Source organism: Echinops telfairi, unplaced genomic scaffold, assembly GCF_000313985.2.
Source record: "Echinops telfairi isolate 266 unplaced genomic scaffold, ASM31398v2 ScPeMD7_1713;HRSCAF=2227, whole genome shotgun sequence".
Taxonomy (NCBI): domain Eukaryota; kingdom Metazoa; phylum Chordata; class Mammalia; order Afrosoricida; family Tenrecidae; genus Echinops; species Echinops telfairi.
Window position 1 is genome coordinate 18,270,885 of NW_022105611.1, and position 19,973 is coordinate 18,290,857.

Sequence of the window (19,973 nt, forward strand, 5' to 3'; positions counted from 1 at the left end):
TTCAGTGCTGTTCTCTGAAATACATTCTTCTGGGGGGAGGGGCAGATATCCACGTAGTTGGGATTGTGGCCGGCCCCTCAGACTCCTCCACTAGTTCCCAACTCCATGCCGGCATGTTGCATTCACATTTTGGAGCACCTGGTTGAAGTCTGGTCCCTCTTTCCCCGTGGATATAAAAAATACCCTCCCCTTGGGTGGGTTAGTGCCCTGTTCCCCGGCTACCCATTTCTTTTTTCTTTTTTTCCTTTCCCCCACGCCTTTTTAGTTGGCTACCATATGTATCCGTGGATTTGGTCTGGCCCCTGCCATGCTACCTGGTCCTCGCCCCATGGCATTCATTCCTATCTCTATGCATCTACTCCCTCTGTGCTTCACAACCTGGAGAACCCAACAGAAACAAGGAGAAACAGAAACAAAATTAAGTGGTAAGGGTAAAAAAATAATAATACAAAGATAAAAATACAAACGATGCATAAGAAAGAAAAGACCACCATCAGTATTTAAAAGGCCAGGGAAGAAATTTTCATCATGGAGCAAGCAAGAAATACTTGTGCCCAGAACAACTTCGGGTTGAGTTAAGAGGCGTCAACTGACCCCATACCAAGTTCAACCCCCTGTAACCATGGTTACAATGAATTCCGATAGTAAAGATGTTTGAGACCCTTGCCTGTGGCCAGAGGAGATCCGCCAACAGCTTAATCTGACTGGATGCTCTGCAGATCGGGTTTTGGCTTCCCACTGTCCTCCACAGCCTTCCACAAATTGGTGTTCGCAAATTTAGGCTCTGATACTTTCCCCTTGATCATCTGTGAATTCTGTTACTGTCGTCTTGGATCGCACAAGCTGGTGTGCTTCTTCCACGTGGACTTAGCTGAGACGGCTGTTTGAATACAAGCCTTTAAGACGCGTGACACTATTTGGATTGATAGCCGGGCACCATCTGCTTTATTCACCACACTTTGCAGTCGCACCCAGATATTCAGTGACCATTTCATGAAGGTGAGTAGCGAGCAGGGCCCTGTTATCAGAACAAACTGTTTTTGGAGTGGGGCTAGAGTTCAGTGGGGCCCCAGAAACCATCTGTTTGTTCCTGGGGTATGCACGACTCAGGTTGACCTTGGCGGTTGTATTATGACAAACTCAAAACCCCGGACGACTAATTACCCCAACAACAGCAACCAACCAACTAGCAGACAACAAAAGACAAGCAAACGAAGGTATCAAAACAAAAGCCCATAGAAACAGAAAAGTGAAACATCACCTGGGGCATAAGGCGATCGCACTGGTAACGTAACTAGTTACTCCAATGACACAGTACTTGGGACACTGTCAGTAGTACACTTCCATGGATAGTCAAAACCCAGGGATTGTTGCTTCACACAGTCCGTCTCCCATTCGATTGAGCTCTGTGTACCCTAAGCATGAGGATTCCGGCCAGGAGGAAACTTCCTGGATCCATTCTACAGCTCCCTGCCCCACAAAAGTTCAGATCTCTGCTCAACCGATCAAAGCCTGTCATGCCACTTTGGGGTGGGGGGGCTCCTCCATTCTTTACCAGGCCAATGAATAGCTTTCATGTAGCCCCCAAGCCATTCAGCACTCATCCACACCAGGCCCCTCTGACTCAGGCTCTGAGCTGATACCGAGGGCTCTAGGGACCAGAGATACACCAGACAGAGCCCTGGCCTCCATGGCGGTGCAGAAGTGCCTCAAGGTGTCTTTACTCAAACATCTCTGTTGGGCTTCATGTTTAAAAACAGGTAGTATTGGTCCTCCCTGGGGATGGGTACTAGGTCGGGAAAGTACTGCAGAGAAACCCACCGCCTTCCAGACCTTCCTCACAGCGACACTATGGGGCCCAGTGCAGCTGTTCCTTTGTAGTTCTGAGGCTGCTAAGTCCTTAAGTGAGGTTAGCAGCGCGACACTTAACCCTCTGCGCCATCAGGGCTCCTTTTGAACCGAGAGGCGCTCTTTATTTTCAAATCCTCAATTTTCACCTGATTGCTTACTGAAATCGGAGTGTTTGCCAGCACCCAACACTCACTTCTGGGCGCTGGGTCTAGAAACTGGGTAGGGAAAGAGTACAGGGCGGTCGGCGTCCCTATCACCCTCAGGGTCGGGGTCCACCCATCTAGGGGACTCCATTACTGCTGAATCCCCTCATGGGGAGCCTCGCCCCGACCCCGCCTTTCCCTTCTTGCCCCAAACGTCTCCCAGAAGTTCGCTTCCCCTCTCACTCCATCAGGGTTCCAGGTTACTGCCATACAGGTTAGCCCTCCCCTTTGGAAGAACGCCCCCCACCCCTCCATTGTCCTCTCTCCTGCCGCACCTCTCGGCTGTCTGCCCCGCCCTCTCCGAGGTAGAGTACGCGTTCCGCTGAGCGCCGCTCTTTTCCTGCTCTCTGATTGGCTCCGGCGGCTCGATGGCGCGGGGCCGGGGAGGGGGAGCTGGAGCCAGCCCCGCCCCCTTTCCCGTGTCCCGGAGGCGGGACCCACCTTGACCCCGCCCCTCCCGGGCGGGGCCGCATGCGCCGGCGCTCGGGCGCTGGGCGGCGCTCTGCGCTGATCCCGCTCGGGCTGCAGCTCCTGTGGGGGTGGGCGGCGGGGATGACAGCGGCGGCGGCGGGGGCGGCGCGGGGCTGAGCGAGCGGCGAGCGGCGAGCGGCGAGCCGGGGACGAGGAGGAAGTGGAGCGGCGGCCTGGAGCCCCGGAGCAGCCGCCGCGCCGAGGTCCACCCTGTTTTGCAGAGCGAGCAGAGTCCGGACGGGAGCAGACTTCCCCGCGGAGCTCCGACCTCCGCGGTCCCTGCCGGTGCGCTGCCCGGCTGCCCGGCCTGCCCCCGCCCCGGGCTCCGCGCCGGGACGCCCGAACCCCACTGTCCGGCCTGTCGGTGCTGGCTCGCCCCCCGCCCTCCGGCCCGGAGTTCACGCGGGGCGCTCCCAGAGCCTCCACCTGGTGCAGAGGCTGCAGGACGCGCCCAAGCCGCAGACCTCCGGCTGCCTGGGACTCGGGCGTCGGACTCCGGACCGCGTGAGCAGCGCCCGGCGAGTCCCTGCCCGACTCCAGCGCCCCGCGAGGGGTTGCGGGCAGTCAGGACAGTCGAACTGAACCGGGCCGGTGCTGCTGCTGCCACCTTCCTTTCGCCCCTGCGAGGCGCTCAGCCCGTGTCCCAACGCGGACCCCCTGCCCCGGCGGCGGCGAGGTCCGAGAGCTGCAGGTGAGAGAGCCCGGATGCCTGGCCAGGGCGGCCCCCAGCCCCACGGGGCCGCGCAGGGGCGGCTGCGGGTGGGAGGGAGACGGGAAGAACCGGCACTCATTGTGTTGGTGGTCCGCGCCCCTCCCTTGCTCATGCGGCTCCCTGGCTGAGACGCATGCATGGCCGCTCCGATGGGCCCTTACCGAGGGGGAAACTGAGGCTCGGCCAACCGAGGGACCTTGCGCTTTTCACTGTCGAGTGAGACCCAGGAGACACAGTCGGGCAGGAGATTAAGTGTGTCCATAGGCCATTGGAACAGCCAAGAGCGGAGTGGGGGAGAGGGTCTTTCCATCTCTTTCCTTTCCACGCCCTGGCCTGTCACCTCCTTGGAAAGGTGGCCAGGCGTTGAAGGCAAAGACAAGAAGTCTCCCAAACCAGTAACCTCCCTCCCTGTGGACCCGGGAATGGAAGAGCGGGCCCCCTCCCTGGGCCCTGGGTGGAGACAAGCTCTGGGTGTATACTACACGCACCGGGTTCTCTGATAAGACCCTGGAGGTCTGCGATGCCGTTTAGCTGGGGTGGGGGGTGTGACCACTGGGCACACACACAGCTCTGCACCTTCCTCTTACTAATGGGGACACTGAGGTCCAGAAAGGGGGTGCCAGTTGCCCTAGGTCCCAAGGTAAGCCAGAAGTGGACTTAAGCAAACCTTCCCAAACACTCTTCAAGTATCCACTTCCCCTTCCCCGTTAGTGTTTTTCTGGGTGGCTGGGGTTTTCCCCCACCCTGAGGTGAGGCTGTGTGAGAGTCAGGGTGGTCTGTGCTGGGGGCAGAGATAGACCAGCAGCCGCAGGGCCGCTGGCCAGACTGAAGGTCCCAGCTCAGCCTCTTCTGGCAGGAGAGCCTGCAGAGGCATCTCTGGCCCAGGAGGGGAAAGGCTGGCTCAAGGTCTCCTGGGGGAGGGGGTGGCTGCTGCCAGGGCACAGGCACAGCCCCAGGTGCTGGGCTCCCAGGGTGCAGGGAGAGAGGCATTGTGAAAGAGTCCATGGTATGAACTCGGGCGCTTATTCTGGAGGGGAAGGGAGAGGAGGAAAGTGGCCTTGGTGTGCGGCCTGTGGCCTTGGGTAGGACTGGCTAACCCCTACTCTGCTCAGCTTCCTCCAGGGAAACTACCTTGGAAAGCCCCAGGAGGTGGAGGGAGAGGCTGTATGCTTAGGCCCCAGGGAGAGGAGGGCTTGGGGAAGCCTGGAGTAGAAGGTGACTGAGGGGCTGTGGGAACTCCCCCTTCTCCCATGGGGATCCAAATCCTTGGACTAATCCTTGCATGTGAACAAAGCTGCTCTTTGATGAAATCAGTTCATACCTGTGATCTCATTTCACGGTGTGCCGGAAAAGAGCCTGGAACTGGCAGCAGGCAGAGCAGGGATGAGTCCTTGGCCCAGAGCCTCACCTGTAAAATGGGGTTAGGGGTGCAGTGTGTAACCCCTTCTGAGATAGTGGGGTGCTCACGTCCTGCAGGCTGTCAAGCGCTAAGAAGGGCATGGTTGGTTTTGCCAGGATTGGGCTTGTTATTAATGGCCTGTGTGGGAAACTGAGGCTCGGAAATGACCTGTCCAGGGCCCTTGTGTTTGTGCCAGGAACTGACTGGGCATTGGCTGCAGACCAGGCGCCCTACAGGTGCCCAGCTGTAAAAGCAATGTAACCCCTGGGTCCCAGTTGCAACCTGGGAGCTTAATAACTGGTGAGAGGTGGCCCAGGGTCAGCCAGGCTGACCAGGCGGCGGCAGGTGGCCCTGGGCAAATCCCTTCACATCTCTGAGCTCCAGCCTGTAGCATCTCTTCTGGAAAACCCAAACACTTCCTGTCCAGGGTGCTTGTGAGGATTAAACGAGCTACACAACTTTAAAAAAGATAGGGCCTGACCAAGTATCCGCTTGTTTCCCTAACGAGGACAGTGGAGCTTGACTTCTGACCCGGGACATTCTTTTAAACACACCTGAGAACAGCTCCAGTCTTGCCTCGGATTAGATGGCAGGGTGCTGTGCCGAGGCCTGAGACACAGAGGGGCCCAGCTCAGACTCCTGTGGGCCAGACCTCTGTGCCAGAGCCCCGCCCCAGCCCCAGAGGATTTCTAGGGGACCAGAGCAGGAGCTGTGGAATCCAACCTCACCCCCAGACGGTTGGCTTTCTTGGGGCTGCTGGTGTCCATTCCCTCTGGCCCATTGTCTGGCTTCCCTCCGCACAAAGGTACAGTGAATAATTTATTGCTCCCCGCCCTGTGGGAGGCAGCCTTCGGAAAGGGCTCTGTGTTCAGCCGAGCTTCTGAATCCCACCAGAGGAGGCAGGCAGTTCCAAGCTGTGCCCCACGAGTCAAGTTGGAATACAGGGGGGTGGGGGTGGGGCCCCCCGACACACCTATGATCTACTCTGGCTCTTTCCAGATGGGATACCCCCACCCCCTGCCTTAGGAAACAGTGGGCACCGGCTTCAGCTGTGGGCTTCCGAAATTCCAAATGGGTGGGGAAAGGGACCAAGAGTGAGGAGTAGGGTGGGGTGGGGAGAGGCCCTGGGAACTGGCAGAAAGGGGGAAGGCTTTGTCAGGGAGGAGGGCTCTGGGCTGTAGCTCGAGGCTGCCTGCCTGGAGAACCAACTGGAGTCCTGCCATCGGGTCTCAGGGCTGCGTCCAGGCTGTGCCATGTGGGCGGGGCACCTGGCACCCCAGTCCCTTCTCTGGCAGAGGAGGCCCTGAGGCCTGGGCTGTTAGGTGGAGCAGTGGTTCTCAACCTTCCTAATGCCACGACCCTTTCATACAGTTCCTTGTGTGCTGGTGACCCCCCCGACCATAAAATTATTTTTGTTGATCCTTCATCACTATCATTTTGCTACTGTTATGAATTGGGTGACCCCTGTGAAAGGGTCGTTTGACCCCCCAAAGGGTTGAGAACTGCTGCCTTGGAGAGAAGTTAGGTCCTCAGGGGAGGCGGGGTGTGCTCAATCGTGAATAAGAACCATGGGGCGGGCCAGTGTGGGGGATTGGATGGTGGGAAGAACTTGGAGTTGTGATGCTGGGCTTCTGGAGTCGGAGGTGGGGGTGGCAAAGAGGAGGGGTGAGTAGAGGGTAGATGTCCTCAAACGTCAGACCCCGCTGTGGAGCCCTCCCCCCTTAGAACCCTGAGTGGCACGTGCCTGGGCATCTGTGGCCTTGCCCACCTTAATCCCTCAAATACAACACGTGGGCTGTGTCCCTGCACCTGCTCCTCATCCGAAAGAGCAGCCTGCCTCTTCCGTGCTCCCCACCTGCTAAGGACCAGCTGAGGGCGGTCATCCCCGGCACCCACCGACTCGAGGGCATCTAATGACAGTCACAGCAGACAGCAATTTATAAAGTGCGTCCGTGTCGTGGTGGACTGAGACTGTCATGGGATTCACAATAACCGATGTGCATTGAGAGGAACCCGGGGGGTGTAGTGAGTACGAGTTGGGCTTCAAGGCCAGCAGTTGGAAACCACCAGTCGCTAGAGTTGCGGTCTGGGTTCTACTCTGTCTGGTAGGGCTGCTCTGAGACAGCATCGGCTCCATGGCCGTGCGTTTGGCTTTGGGGTGATGTGCTTGAGTACATTTTCTATTGGTCAGGCAATGGGTAAAGCCCTGGGCTGAGACATTTCTGTTGGTGACCCTGGGAGGGAGCTACTGTTAATTCCCCTAGAAACTGGGGCTCAGAGGGCTACGGTGTCTTGCTCAGGTGGCACGGCTCCACAGTGGGGGCAGGACATCCAGTTCGTGCCTGTGTGAATTAGAAACCTCCCTTCTGGGCCTGCCTCCTGCTTAGACTGCTGATAGGCAGTCCTGTCTCCTTGACTCTAGCTGCTCAGAGAGGGCACTTCATGTGTAATAGCCTGATAAGGAGTCTTCTCAAGGCAAAGGCTGTGGGGCCCAGGAAAGAAGCAGGCTGGGATCCCGGGCTCTGAGCTCCAGCCTCAGCTGTGTGCCCCTGGGGAGCTCAGCCCCCTCTCTGGTCTTGTTGCCCCGTGTCTGCAGTGAGTGGGTCAGTGGCCAAGGCCCCCATAGCTCTAGCTTTCTGCAGTGTCCTTCATGACCCTGGAAGGAGGAGCAGGCGACCACATCACCAGGGGCAGAGGATGTGGTAGGATGGGTGGTTGAGGTTTTTGGCCAGGCCTCTGTCTGGGCCACCAGGCTCTGCGCCTAGCTGCGGCCTCACCCCAAAGGAGGGTGGTGGCCTGGGCTGCAGGCAGCATGGTCATTAGCTGGGCATAGATGTCCCTATGATTGAGAGCTGGCTGGGCCGGGCCAGGTTGGCAGGGCTAGAGGCAGACTGGCCCGGCCACAGTGGGGTCATTGGCCGGGCGGCTGGCAGGGGAGCCAGCTTCTCCTCCCGGTGCAGCCTCTCTAGGCCATGGCCAGTGCCCATTGGGCATGGTGCTTTGTAGGCCAAGCCTGGCCCTTTCTCCTGTCGCTGTGGTTGTGGGAGGGAGCAGTGAGGAGCCCAACCAGGCCGGAAGATACCACCATCTGGAAGCTTCCAGGACTTCTCTCAAACAGGCAGAATCAGACCCTCCTCCCTTGCTCATCCAGAGCTCCCTCCACCCACTGATGGCAGTCTGGGGCTTGGGGATGGATACCCCACCCCCACCCATCCCACACATTCCCTCTTCCACAGGGTGCCCAGTAGTGCTCCACCCCAGAGGAGCAGCCAGGCCGGTAGAGGACTTCCCAGCAGGTCCCAGGGCAAGTTACTCAGCCCTTGTGCTTGTCTCCTCCTCTGTAAAGCGGACAGGTAATAACAGGGCTCTGAGGGTAAATGAGCTGGCAGGAAGGGGCTGCCCGGCCCGGCCCACAGGCAGACACTCCGTCAGCATGAGCCCCCTTGCCTGTCCCCTCCCTGTCCTTGTCAATGGAGTTGACTCAGTCAGAAGCTGATTAAAGAGTCCAGCAAAGGATGCCAGGAGGAGGGCATGCTGGACTTCAGGGAGGACTTCTGTGGCTGCCTGCATGGCAGGTGGGATTGGCAGAGGTGCTGCAAGCAACAGTGGGTGAGCAGGTGGCCTCAGAGGGTTTGGGCAGGAAGCAGGATGGGGACATCCGGGGACAGGGCTCCTGAGGCCTGAGCAGCAGGATTAAAGCCAAGCCAGTGGGAGGGGTTGCCTGGGGTCCAGTCAGTGCCCTTCCTTAAAGGGAAGCACTGTCCATGATCTCTCTGTCTGTCTGTCTGTCTTCCTCTCTGCCCTTCTTTCTCTCTGACACACATACACACATGCCCACATCTGAAGCTGTGGGTCTCTGAGGGAACCTGACATTTGCCCAAGTGAACACTTAGACTTAGCTTTTGTGAGAAGTAAGCTCTCTGGCCGGAGGGCTGACCCGTCGGTGGGGGGTGAGGGTGGTATGGGAGAATGCTGAAGAGCGTGCCGGGTTCCAGTTCAAACCTCGCTGTGTGACCGGGCAAATGATGGACCTTCCCTGGACTTCCGTTTCCCCTCACATGGAGACAGTTACAGCACCTGCCTCTTGGGGCGGTCGTGTGGGTGACACGCATTAACCCATGCCAGGGGTCGGGAAAATGCCCCGCGTGGAATAGGTGCTCAGCGACAGGGCACTGTTATTATTGGAAGATATTGGCAACACCCGGTCAGAGTCTGTGGAAGAGCAGGCCACGGGAAAGGACCGTGGAAGGAATCCCAGCAGAGGGCAGCTGCTCTGTGGAATGTAGGAATGAGCAGCCTACGAAGGAAGCCTGGACCGAGAAGCAAGGATTACCCAGCAAGAAGCAAGGAAGGCCAGCTACTGGATTTGCCTGGTGCTGGGGGTGGGGGGGTCGAGGCATCGGGGAAGGCTTCCTGGAGGTGGTGTTCCTGCAGTTGAGCTGATCAGGGTTCCTGGACCCTCCCTGCACTGCTGCAAGGTCACATAGCTGGCGAGGGGGTGGAGTTTAGGCAGACCCCAGGCTCCTCTGACATCACAAGCCTCCCTCTTCCTACCACCCCATGCTGCCCCCACCCCCACTCTGTGACACTCCCTTCTGGTAGGCCAACAAGAAAGGCCAGAAGGCAGGTGGGGAGGAAGTGCGAGCCCCAGCTCTTCCCAGGCCTGGGACCAGATCTCCTGCAGAAAAGAGTAAACAGGCCTGGCTTTGAATTCTTTTATCTTTGTGCTCCCAAGCTGTGTCGCTTGTTACTGAGTGGAGTCTTAATAAAACAAAATACAAGAAATGCCAAGAAGATTCTGGCCCACCCTCTCACCCAGGAGGCTCTGAGAGAAACTCTTTTGTTTTCGCTTGTTTTCCATGTAAAGCCCATTGATGAGGGACCCAAGACCCTGAGCCCCAGTCTCCTTCCAGTGCCTCACCCTGGAGAGAGCCTCCCCTTGGGGCTGGCTGTGGGGCCTGAAGGACCTGGCCTCCCCTCTTTGATTCTGCCTGGTTTTCACCCCTCCTGTCAGCAGGGGGCAAGGTATTACATCAAATCTCCTTAAGAGGTGTGGGGAGGGGAGAGGGTCTTTAGTGGGCACAGTACCCCCAGCTCATGGTAGACTCACTTGGGAAATTTTCAAAGTCTTGTCTGGGCCCTGATCCAGAATTGCTGGGTTGGGACCAAGCATTGGTGTTTTTAAAATTCCCCAGGCGGTTTGAAAGCTGAGCCTGAGAGCCTTGGGTCTGCCTTCTGCAGCTCCCCTCCCCCCCAACGTTCCCCACCAGATCCCATGCCAAGCGGCCACTTCCTCCACGGCCACTCCTGCCCTCTGTGGTTTGCCCTCCCTGCAGCCTCCTGCCTAGAGTCTTGGCATCCCATAATCCTGTGCTCCAACATGCCTCTGTTTTCTGCTTGGGTGTCTTCTCTGGCCCTCAGTTTCCTCATCAGAAAAACAGGGATTCTAGATAATCTCCCTCTGAAGAGGCGTGGTGAGCAAGAGAGGCCCTGCGTGGGAAGCACCGGTGGAGTGCCCGGCACGTCGTGGTGCTCCGTGGCAGGTCACTGAGAGAATGCATGGCAGCGCTGCTGGATGGAGACCCCAGAAATGCTCTTCCTGTCAGCCTGGCCCCTGGGACCAGGTCTCGAGGTCCGAGATGTGGGGCTGGTGGGGGCATCCGCACCTCGATTTGGACCCTCTCCACTGCCCCCCTCCTCTCTGAGGGACATCACAGAGCAGCCCGCACTCTGTTTTGCTTGGTTTTATTTTAATGGCCAGAGTGTCAGGCTCTCCTTAACAATGACCCTTTGTCTGAAGCTGCTTGTTTTTCCAACCTGGACACCCAACTGTGCTGCCTGCTTGGGGCCCCTGTCCCACCTGGGAGAACTGAAGAATGTCACAAGGTTGTTTTTTCCTCTCTGGGGAGGGTGCGGCGGGGACATCTGAGGCCCCTGTGCAGGCCCTCGCCATAACTGACCTTGTCGAAGTCAGCCCAATAAAAGGCGTGTGAAGGCGGTTACCAGGACAGGCTGGAAGCTTGCATTTGAAGGCCGACTCCGCTGCCTACCAGCAGTACGACCCTGGGTGTGAGTGACTTCATCCCTGTGAGCAGCTGTTTTCTCTTCTGTAAGGTACAGAAGTGGGGGTTCTGCCCATGGGTTGTTCTGCGAAGCGCGTGAGGTATTTGGAGAGGCAAGCTCAATGCCTAGCGTATCGTCAACCACCAAGGTCAGGCATTATACTCACGGCAGAGCTGAATCCAGCCCCCTGCCTCGCACCATGCTCCCCACTCCCACCCCACCCTGGCCTGTGCCACCTCCTCGCCAAGGTCCCTCTAGGCTGCTCCGCTGTCACTGATGAGTCAACTCCCTCCTGCTCCAGCCAGGCCCAGGCCAGTCCCAGAGGGTGTCTCTGCCCATGGGGGCGGGCTCCTCAAGTCACAGCGTCCTCAAGTCACTGGGCCAGTTGACTGTCCCAGGGTCGGCCCTGAACTATCCTGGGGGTTGCTTAGGCCTCAGACTGTGGCGACCCATAGTGTCCAATGACGTGATTTGATTTTTTTAATCATTGTATTAGGGGCTCGTACAGCTCTTACCACAACGCATCCATCCATCCACTGTGTCAGGCACGCTGGTACATTTGTTGCCATCATCATTCTCAAGGCATTTTCTTTCTACTGGAGCCCTTGGTCTCAGCTCTTCTTTTTTTCCCTTCCCTCCCCCACCCTCTCTCTCCCTCACCAGCCCTTGGGAATTTATAAATGATTATTTTTTCATATCCAATGACCGATTTTTAAAAAGCTCTTAAACTGTGACTTAGCTGAAGGTTCAGAGTGCACGCAAGCAATTCACGCATATTTTGTCTCGCGTCGTCTGTTGCGGTCCTTGACCGTGCCCTCCTCTCTGCTACCATCCTGTTTCCGTCTGCCTCCCTCCTCCTCTCCTGCCCCCTGAGCCTTGTCCGTGCTGCCCTTTGGTCATCTGTGGTTGATGATCCTAGCCCAGCAGTGAGTTCAGTCCTAGACCTGGTGGCTAGTCTCTACCTCAGTCTCTTGTGATTTCCCCCGCTCTATCCTGAACTTTTAATATCCTTGCAAAGCAGTTGGTAATGGTGGCCAGGCACCTTCTGGCCGCGGGGTTGCGTAGACTGGCGTTTGCATGGTCTAGTCATCAGTCCCCCAGATGTGTCCTTCACTGCCCATCGCTCTCTTTCCTCCAGCCAGGGAGAGACTAGGAGTTGTCCTTAGATGGCTGCCCATGAGCGTTGAAGACCCCCGTCGCCCCTGGCCAAAAAGTAGCTTGTAGAATGTGGTCTTTGCGAACTCCATCATGTTGGCTTTCGTGTTCCGGAGACCACAGTCCTGATCCCCCAGGCCCTGTGACTCACTCCCTAAAGGTGTCTGGTTCTGTCTAAGGGGTTTCGTAACCCCCTCTAGGCTCCTCCTCATTCACAGATGTACTTGCAGCAAAAGTAAATACACGCATGTACAAGCATCCTCTGCCAACCCCCACTCTCCCCCTCTCCCCCACACACCTGTTTGGCCGAGGGTCTATTAGCTTCTACCTGTAGATTACCACGGCTGCAGGGCTGGGTAGATAGCAGTAGGTGCCCATAACTCTGGTGCTCCTCCAGGTTTCCTCCCCTCCCCCACCCCCCCCATCGTTTTTTGGTCAACCAGCATCTTCGTGGATAGCGCATTGGCTGAGTCTAAGGAGTGGATTGCCAGGCCTCTCTTGCTAGTCCTCCTGAGTCTGGAATCCCAGTCCAGCACCCCAGCGGTACGCCGGCCTCTCCTGACAGAGGGGCAGTGGCTGTGCATGAGGGGCATGGCCAGGGATCCCACCTGAGACTTATACTTGGAAGATGAGGAAGGATTCTACCACTGAGTCTCCTGCCTCTCCCTGCTCAGGTGAGAAACAGCAGAGGAAAAAACGAAAGCACCCTCGCTACGATTGAGTTGGGAGCCCTGCTGGTGGAGTGGTAACATGTTGGGCTGCAATCCACATGGTTAGCAGTTTGAAACCACCAGCAGCTCCTTGGGAGAAAGACCGGGCTTTCTGCTCCCGTGAGCAGTTACGGACTCAGAAACCCACAGGGGAGTCACTGTGCACCAGCATTGACTTGATGGCAGTGAGTTTGGTTGGCTTTGGTATACCAGGAGTTGGTTTTGACTCATCGTGAGCCCATGGCACAGAATAGAGTTGCTTGCTCCCTAGGGATTCTTCACAGGAGCAGGCAGGGTGGCTGCTAGCTTCAAACTGCCGATCTTGTGGGTAACAGCCCAGTGTGTAACCACCATGCCATGACGGCTCCTGGAAAACCAGACACAGCCAGTGCAGTGCCCAGAGCACCTCAGAGCAGTTAGTTCCTGCCCAAGCCTGAAGGGCAAAGGGAGGAAGCCAACCCAGAAGGCATTGCAGGAGCAAAAGCTTGCCGTGATCTCTTCCTTCCTCCAGTCACTGAGAGAACCACCCAGAAGCCGGCAGCATGGACTCCACACAGCCCACCGAGGCCAGCTTCTGGGACTTCAGCAGGTGGCCAGTGGAGAGGAGGGTCAGGGGACAGCAGTCCTCCCCGCCATCAGCCAGAAGCCATGGAGGACAGTGCTCCTGGCCCTCAGCATGCCATTTCAGGGTCATCGGCTGTTACTCCAGCATTCTTACGGCTGAATTGTTTGGCCCCCACAAAGCTGCGCGCAGGCCTGACCTCATGATGCCTGCGAACAGGACCTCCACCGGACAGAGTCCTTGAAGCTGCTGTCAGCGAACGCGGTGCTTCACAGAGTGGGCGGCAAAAGCAGATACCTACACTTTGTCTTGGGTTATGGGCTATAGTATAAATGATTTTGTTGTGGGGTGGGGTGGGGGAAGGTGGGCACGGAGTGATTTTTTTTCTGGAATGGGGATGGGGGAGTAGACCACATTGAGAATCTGTGAGTCAATATGAGAGCATACGGGGAAGTAGGAAGAGTTCTATTCCCATCTGAGTGAAAAACAAACAAAAACCCGCCGCCGTCACTCCTGGCAGCCCTGCCCTGACGAAGCGCGGCGCGGACAGCAGAGGCGTGTGAGCATGAAGACCGGGCCAGCCTCGCGGCAGCTGTGAGCCCTGGCATGAGGCTGCCCGCAGCCAGGGGAGCCGGGGAGGGCTCTTTCCTAGGCCTGTGTGGTTGCTGTGAGTCGGCACCACTCAGTGGCAGTGAGTTGGTGTTTTGGGTTTTTTTCCCCCAGAGACAATGTGACCCTGCCAGCATTCAGGCCAACAGTCTGAATTTGGAATTTAGCCTCCAGAACAACGAGACAACAACTCCCTGTCATTTTAAGCGCCCTGTGCTAGTCTGGGTACATTAGAGAAACAAATCCACAGAAACTCATATGTATAAGAGAGAGTTTTCTATAAAGGGTAAGTGCACATCAAGAAAACATCCCAACCCAGTGCTGCCCAAGCTCACAAGTTCAACATGATCCCATATGTCCGACACCAATCCACAAAGTCCTCTTCCATCTCACAAAACACACACAATGACGCCGACTGCAGGAGGAAAGCTGAGTCAGTGAATGTGTAAACATCTTAGCACTGGCAGGGGTCGCCACGTGGCTGCTCCAGCACCCAGGGCTGCATCGGGGTAGGTCCATGTAGCTTCTCAGGGATGTCTTGCAGGAAGTGAGCCTTGCCACTTGAAGCAGGGAACTGGCTAAAGCAGCTGCAGCCTGGTCCAGCCATCAGAAAGCAAGAGACCCAAGAACTAGAAAGGTGAGGCTCACAGAGCCATTTATCTCTCCACCCTTCAATTAATCCTACATGTATTTATCAGCCAGGTTGGCACGATGAGCCTTAACTACCTCACACCCCTCCACACACACTTTGTGGCATTTTGTTACAGTTACTCTAAGAAGCCAGCATACCCTAAAGGAAGAGGATCTCTCTCAGCCCCCCACCGCAAACGTGACCAACACAGCCCAAGTGGGCCAGTCCTCCATCTCTGCTTTGTCAGCACCCCATGTTCACCACAGGGTCCCGCTGTGCCCCCACACGTGGCCCTGAGCTCCCTCCAGCTCCAGCCCTTGTTTCTGGGCAGTCTTCAGTGCGGCTCCAAAGTCCGATTTTCTCCTGAAGTCCCGAGCCATCGCTGCAGAGCTGGGCTACGCTAGCACGGGGCCCTTAATCTCGGCGCCTCACTGTCCTCATCCTTGAAGCGGGTGTGAAGCAGAGTGCTGGCAAGTTGAGAAGTGTGGAGGCCGAGCCTGGTGAGCTGGAAGTACCCAGGCGATGGCAGGCATTTCTGTCACCCCAAATGCTGGGCCTCGCCGCCCTGTGAGCCACTCCCAGGGGAGCAGAGACAGAGAAAACCTCTGACTCATATGTGAGATCACGGAATATCCTACAGCGACCATGGCTGTTTGATGCATGCTTGAATTATCCTGCTTTTCCCAGTGGTGTTGAGCCTATTTCTTCTGGCAATATTAGTCCCAGATTACATGCAAGTGGGCTATCATTTCCTGAGATACATGACAGGAAACACAAGCCAGACAGACCCCCAAGTACAAAAGCCCAGGGAGTACACCAAAGAAGAGCTCGAGAACTTACTATCTTGACATGTACTTTCCACTGACCACTCCTCATCAATCTTACACAATGATCCAGAAAGCTGCCAGGGTTAATTAGACTCCAGAACTAAACTCGCAGCCATCGAGCCGGTGCCGACTCATAGTGACCCTATAGGACAGGGTAGAACTGCCCCGTGAGTTTCCGAGACTAGGTAACTGTTTACGGGAGTAGAAAGCCCCGTCTTTCTCTATCCGAGCTGCTGGTGGTTCCAAACTGCCGACCTGGGGAGCACAGCCCAACACACAACCACTACTGGGCCACGGCGCCTCAGTTAGACTCCAAGCAGGATTCAACTACGGATCAACATTCCAAACTTTGTTTGAACCCCTGGACCCTGTCGAGACCTATCAAGATAAATGTATAACAAAATTAATTATTCTTGAACAGGGATAATTTAAATAAAAACGGCTGCGGTCTTGCTCACGCTCACAGATCTTGTGCGGAATTCAAGGTGGGATGGCCCAGCAGAGTGAGGACTGTAGCAGTTAGCACGCTGTGTACACTGCTCCCGTGACAGGGCTGCGACCGTTTTCTGCAGCCTTGCCACCAGAGTGACACGCACCCGTCAGCCACCCCCGGGTATGGAGTCTCTGTGAAAGAGGGGTCAGACTTTTTACTGTGTGCCATTCAGCTCCTCCTGGTGACCCTGCAGCAGCCTATCCGGTTCCCAAGGCTGTACCGTTTATGGACCAGCCTGCCGCATCTCTCTGATGTGCTGCTGGTGCGTTTGAACCACCCCCGACCAAAGGTCCCCAAATGCTGCCCCAGAGGACCATGTGGCAGCTTGTCCCTGCCCTGCGGGGCGCCCTCAGGGCTGGGGGTCAAGGGAGCAGGGAGGCAGGGCATAGTTCATCCTCCTCAGCACCAGGCAAGACAGGAGCTCAGAAGAGAGAGGGGTCAGGGGGCGCGTTGTTTGAGAGGAGCCTGTGGCGGGGCCATAGCTGGTCCAAATTGGGCAGGAAAGGGCCTTTGGGAGGAAGGAGGAGTTCGTGTCAGGCACGAAGGCATGACCAGTGGGCCTACTGCCAGGAGGGGAGGCCCGCAGAAATCCAGAGTCCGCGGGAGGCTTGCAAAGGGCAGGTGACCGGTGCCGTGGGAAACAGCATTCAGCGTCTGGTGTCAGGCACCTGGGTTTGAATTCCAGCCCAGCTTCGCAGCGGCTTTTTGATGGTGGGAGACTTTGTCTCACATCCTTTGGATATGGTATCAGGAGGGAGCTGACAGCGTGCTTGGTCAAGTAGAGGGTCGATGGCAAACACGACGAGTCACGGAGATGGCCGAGCAGGCGTAGTGGCCCCAGGGAGGAGTCAAGCACACCCCCGGTTCTGCGGACCACCCAGGACCAGGCAGTGCTGCCTGCTGTTGCCTATGCAGTCGCAACTGACTGACAGCACCCATCAGGACCACTGGCCTTTGGAAGTGGACGTGGGTCACGGGCAGGCTGGCTGGCGTCAGGGGAGCACAGCACACAGTGGTGGGGCTAGCCTTCCACTCCTGGCCCCGGGCAGCCACTTGGCATGCTCTCCTTAAAACTGGGCAGCCACTGGCGAGGTGGGAAGCAGCTCTGGGCCCACATCAGTCTCAAACTTGCAGAATGGACTATGCTTGCTACCCCTCTACTCAGCCAGCCCCCCAGGAGGGTATGAGAACCGGGCAGGCAAGTGTCGGGTCGGGCAGCCTGGGCCCGTCAGAGGACATGGGCGGCAGACAGAGACTCCAGGTCAGCTCTGTGATGGGGAGACAGGCTGAGGGAGATGGTGGGGACATGGGGTTCCTGCTAGGCCCCAAGGACCTAGGACAGGGTCCAAACCAGTGGTTGGATGGTCAGAGGGAAGGATGGGGTGGTCAGGAGCACATTGTATAGGAAGCACTGATCAGACCTCCAGGGTTTGGTTGGGGCAGGGGCAACTTGAGACATAGCCCTGTCCTTCCTCACCCCCGGCCCCCTGGTCCCTCCTACTGTGCACCTCTGAGGAAGAACAGTGGGGTGCCCGTGGTGGGTGTGGGAGCAGCCTGGCCCTCTGTGGCCTTCCTTTGAGCCCCAGCTCTGCCCCCTCTGAGCAGAGCTTAGGAAACCTTGACCAAGTCACTCAACCCCTTGCAGCCTCGATTGCTCACCTGTAAAATGAAGCAGCAACACTAGCTCTCTAGGAATGTTTGAAGGGTAAGTGGCATAAAGAGAAGGGACAGTGGCTTGTATTCACTACAGCTACCTTCATCCGGCTTCTCTTCTCCATGCAGTGCCCATTCCTGATCCATCCGCAGGAAGTTCTTGTTTGTGTCTGACCTAAGTTCTCTATGCTGCAAGCAGAACCACCTCCTCTGGTGGAAGATTCTCCAGAGGCAGGCAGAGCCCACCTTCCATGCAGCGTACCTGTCAGTACCTGTAGTGTGTAAAGCAGGGAACAGCCCACTGGGTGTTACCTCAGGGTTGAGTGGCCCTGCTATCATTGGCCAGTGCATCCTGAGGAGGGTCTCAGAAGTGTGGGGTGCAGGAGATCGAAGTGGACATGGGCGAGGCCATCTCCTGATTTGAGAATGCGCCCTGTGGTGACGGGGCAACTCTGCCCCTTCCAGGGATGCTGAGCGCCCCCAGGGCCCTTGCTGGTCTCCGGGGACATTCCGATCCCCTTCCCTTGCCCTGGGCTGCTCCTGGGGAGAAAGCTGAGACTGTCTGCTCCCGGAAAGACATACAGTCTCGGAAACCCTACCCGAATCTCTGTGAGTCGGACGATGGTAGAAAGCTAGCCAAGGAATGCGGGAGGTTGAGCTGTGGAGCCCAGGGCCTCTGGGCCGTGGCCAGTGCTGCGTGCCCTGTGAGCGTCAGTGTTGGTTTCCATGGAGGCACCCTGGCTTATTCCTTGTTGGCTTTGAACACATGATAGCTTTGCTTTACAAAGCGCCTTTATAGCCACGACACCACAGAATCCTCACGGCAACCTGGCACGGGCCCGCCCGGGGCTTGTTTGGCAGGGCAGGCCAGATCCAGGCAACCGTGGTTCTCAGTGGCTGGCTCTCACCCCTGTCAGACCTCAGCTTGCTCATCGGTAAAGGGGCTACAACAGAGTTAGCAGCATCTGCCCAGCTGGCTGCGAGCCCTCGGAGAGCTGACATCTGAAGTGCCATGCCTTCATTCTCAGTGGTTATTCTCAGCCCCACTTTACAGGTAGCCAGGTGGAGACCCTTGGGAGAAAGGTGGTTTGCCTGATGCCATGTGGCAGCTTACTTGGGTGCTTTCTGTCCGCACCGCCCTCTGCGTCCTCCAGGGACTGAGCCCCTTGTTTGTCAGCATCTTCACTGTGTGGCGCTGTCTGTTGTGTCCATGGGCCTCGGAGAATCTGCCTGGCACACCGTAAGAATGCTTGTCCTGTGTGTGGCTATGCGGATGAGTGGATATAAAAGGTGACACATTTTCCCAGCGAGACAGTTCTGATGTCCTTTGCTGTTTGGATTGGGGTGTCTGTGTGCAGGGCACATGGGGAGACCGGTGCCGGCCTAACTGGGCTTTCAGGCCCAGTGAACAGGGACCCGCTTGGCTGGCCCCGCGTCCCATGGCCCTGCTGCTGCTCTGGCTGCTCTCACGCTGCTGCCCCTTCACCCTGCTGCCAGCAGGCCATCCTCCAGCCGCCGAAGTCGTCCTCCACCCCCGCCTCCCTGGGCATGAGCCAAGGCTGGCATAAGAGGTCAGTTGCTAACCAAAAAGTTGGCAGCTCGAATCCATGCAGCAGCTATGTGGAAGGAGGCTCTGGCAATCCATGCCTTCCTGGATGCCGGGCAAAAAGGCACTGTGGGCAGCCCTCCTCTGCCACCTGGGTCACTGTGAGCTGGGACCGATTTGGCAGCACATAACAACAACAACGTGCACGCGCGTGTTCTCCCTATTGTGATGCTTCTGGAGAAAAGACTGCGGTTGTCAAGGATTTCCTCTTGCTTGGATCCACAGTCAGTGCTCACGAAGCAGCAGTCAGGAGATTCAAGGATGCCTTGCACTGCTTAAATCTGCTGCCCACGACCTCTTTAGAGGGTTGAAAAGTAGGGAAGTTCCTCTGAGGACTGAGTCGCGCTGGGGGAGGGACGGGGGACACAGCCCCTAGGCAGGGAGGAGGCCCCATCAAGAAGAGCAGAGGTTGGAGTGGGGCTGGGGGCCTTCTTGAAGAGGGGCAGCACGGATGAAGGTGCGAAGGCAGAGACCTGCCCATTTCACTCACGTGGGAGAGACAGGGAGAGACCCACTTTACCGGGGTGGACGAAGCCTCTTTGAGACTCTGCCAGGAGCCTGGTGGTGTGGGCCGCCATGGAGGAACAACAGGGGACCATTGAGGCTGGGGCTGGTCATGTGGAGGGGTCACCAGCTAAAGGAGTGCCATTCACGCACCCCCATACCCCCCTCCCCCCGCACCCACAAATGGCCCTGTGCTTGGCTGCTACCCAGTCAGCAAGGCTGCTGCTCTCCCTGTTGGTCAAGGTCCCCCAGCATGCCCCTTCCAGCCGGGGAGGGTGCTAAGGAATCTTGGCTGTGTGTGCAGCGGGGAGACTAGGCTTGTTCCCCCCACCACCAGCCTCATGGCCCAGTCCCTCTGTCCTAGCTGGGCAGGGGCCAGAAGCTTCCCAGGGGTAGAGGGGACAGGCTGACTGCTGGTGGCATTCACTCCTCATCCTCTTTCTTCAGCCTTTGGCTCTTTGAGCCCGGGACACATTACCCTGTGTCCTAATTGGTGGCTCTCCACGGTCCCAGACTGTGGTTGT

At 57.2% G+C, this 19,973-nt stretch overlaps 1 protein-coding gene across 1 annotated transcript in view; it reads left to right on the forward strand.

The window, feature by feature from the left end:
• Window positions 1–3,024: 3,024 nt before the first annotated feature.
• GDPD5 (glycerophosphodiester phosphodiesterase domain containing 5) overlaps window positions 3,025–19,973 on the forward strand; it is a 95,524-nt gene continuing 78,575 nt past the window's right edge. Inside the window, exon 1 of the mRNA XM_045293089.1 lies at window positions 3,025–3,216. The gene's annotated coding sequence lies outside the window, so the exon portion shown is untranslated. The remainder of the gene's footprint in view (window positions 3,217–19,973) is intronic.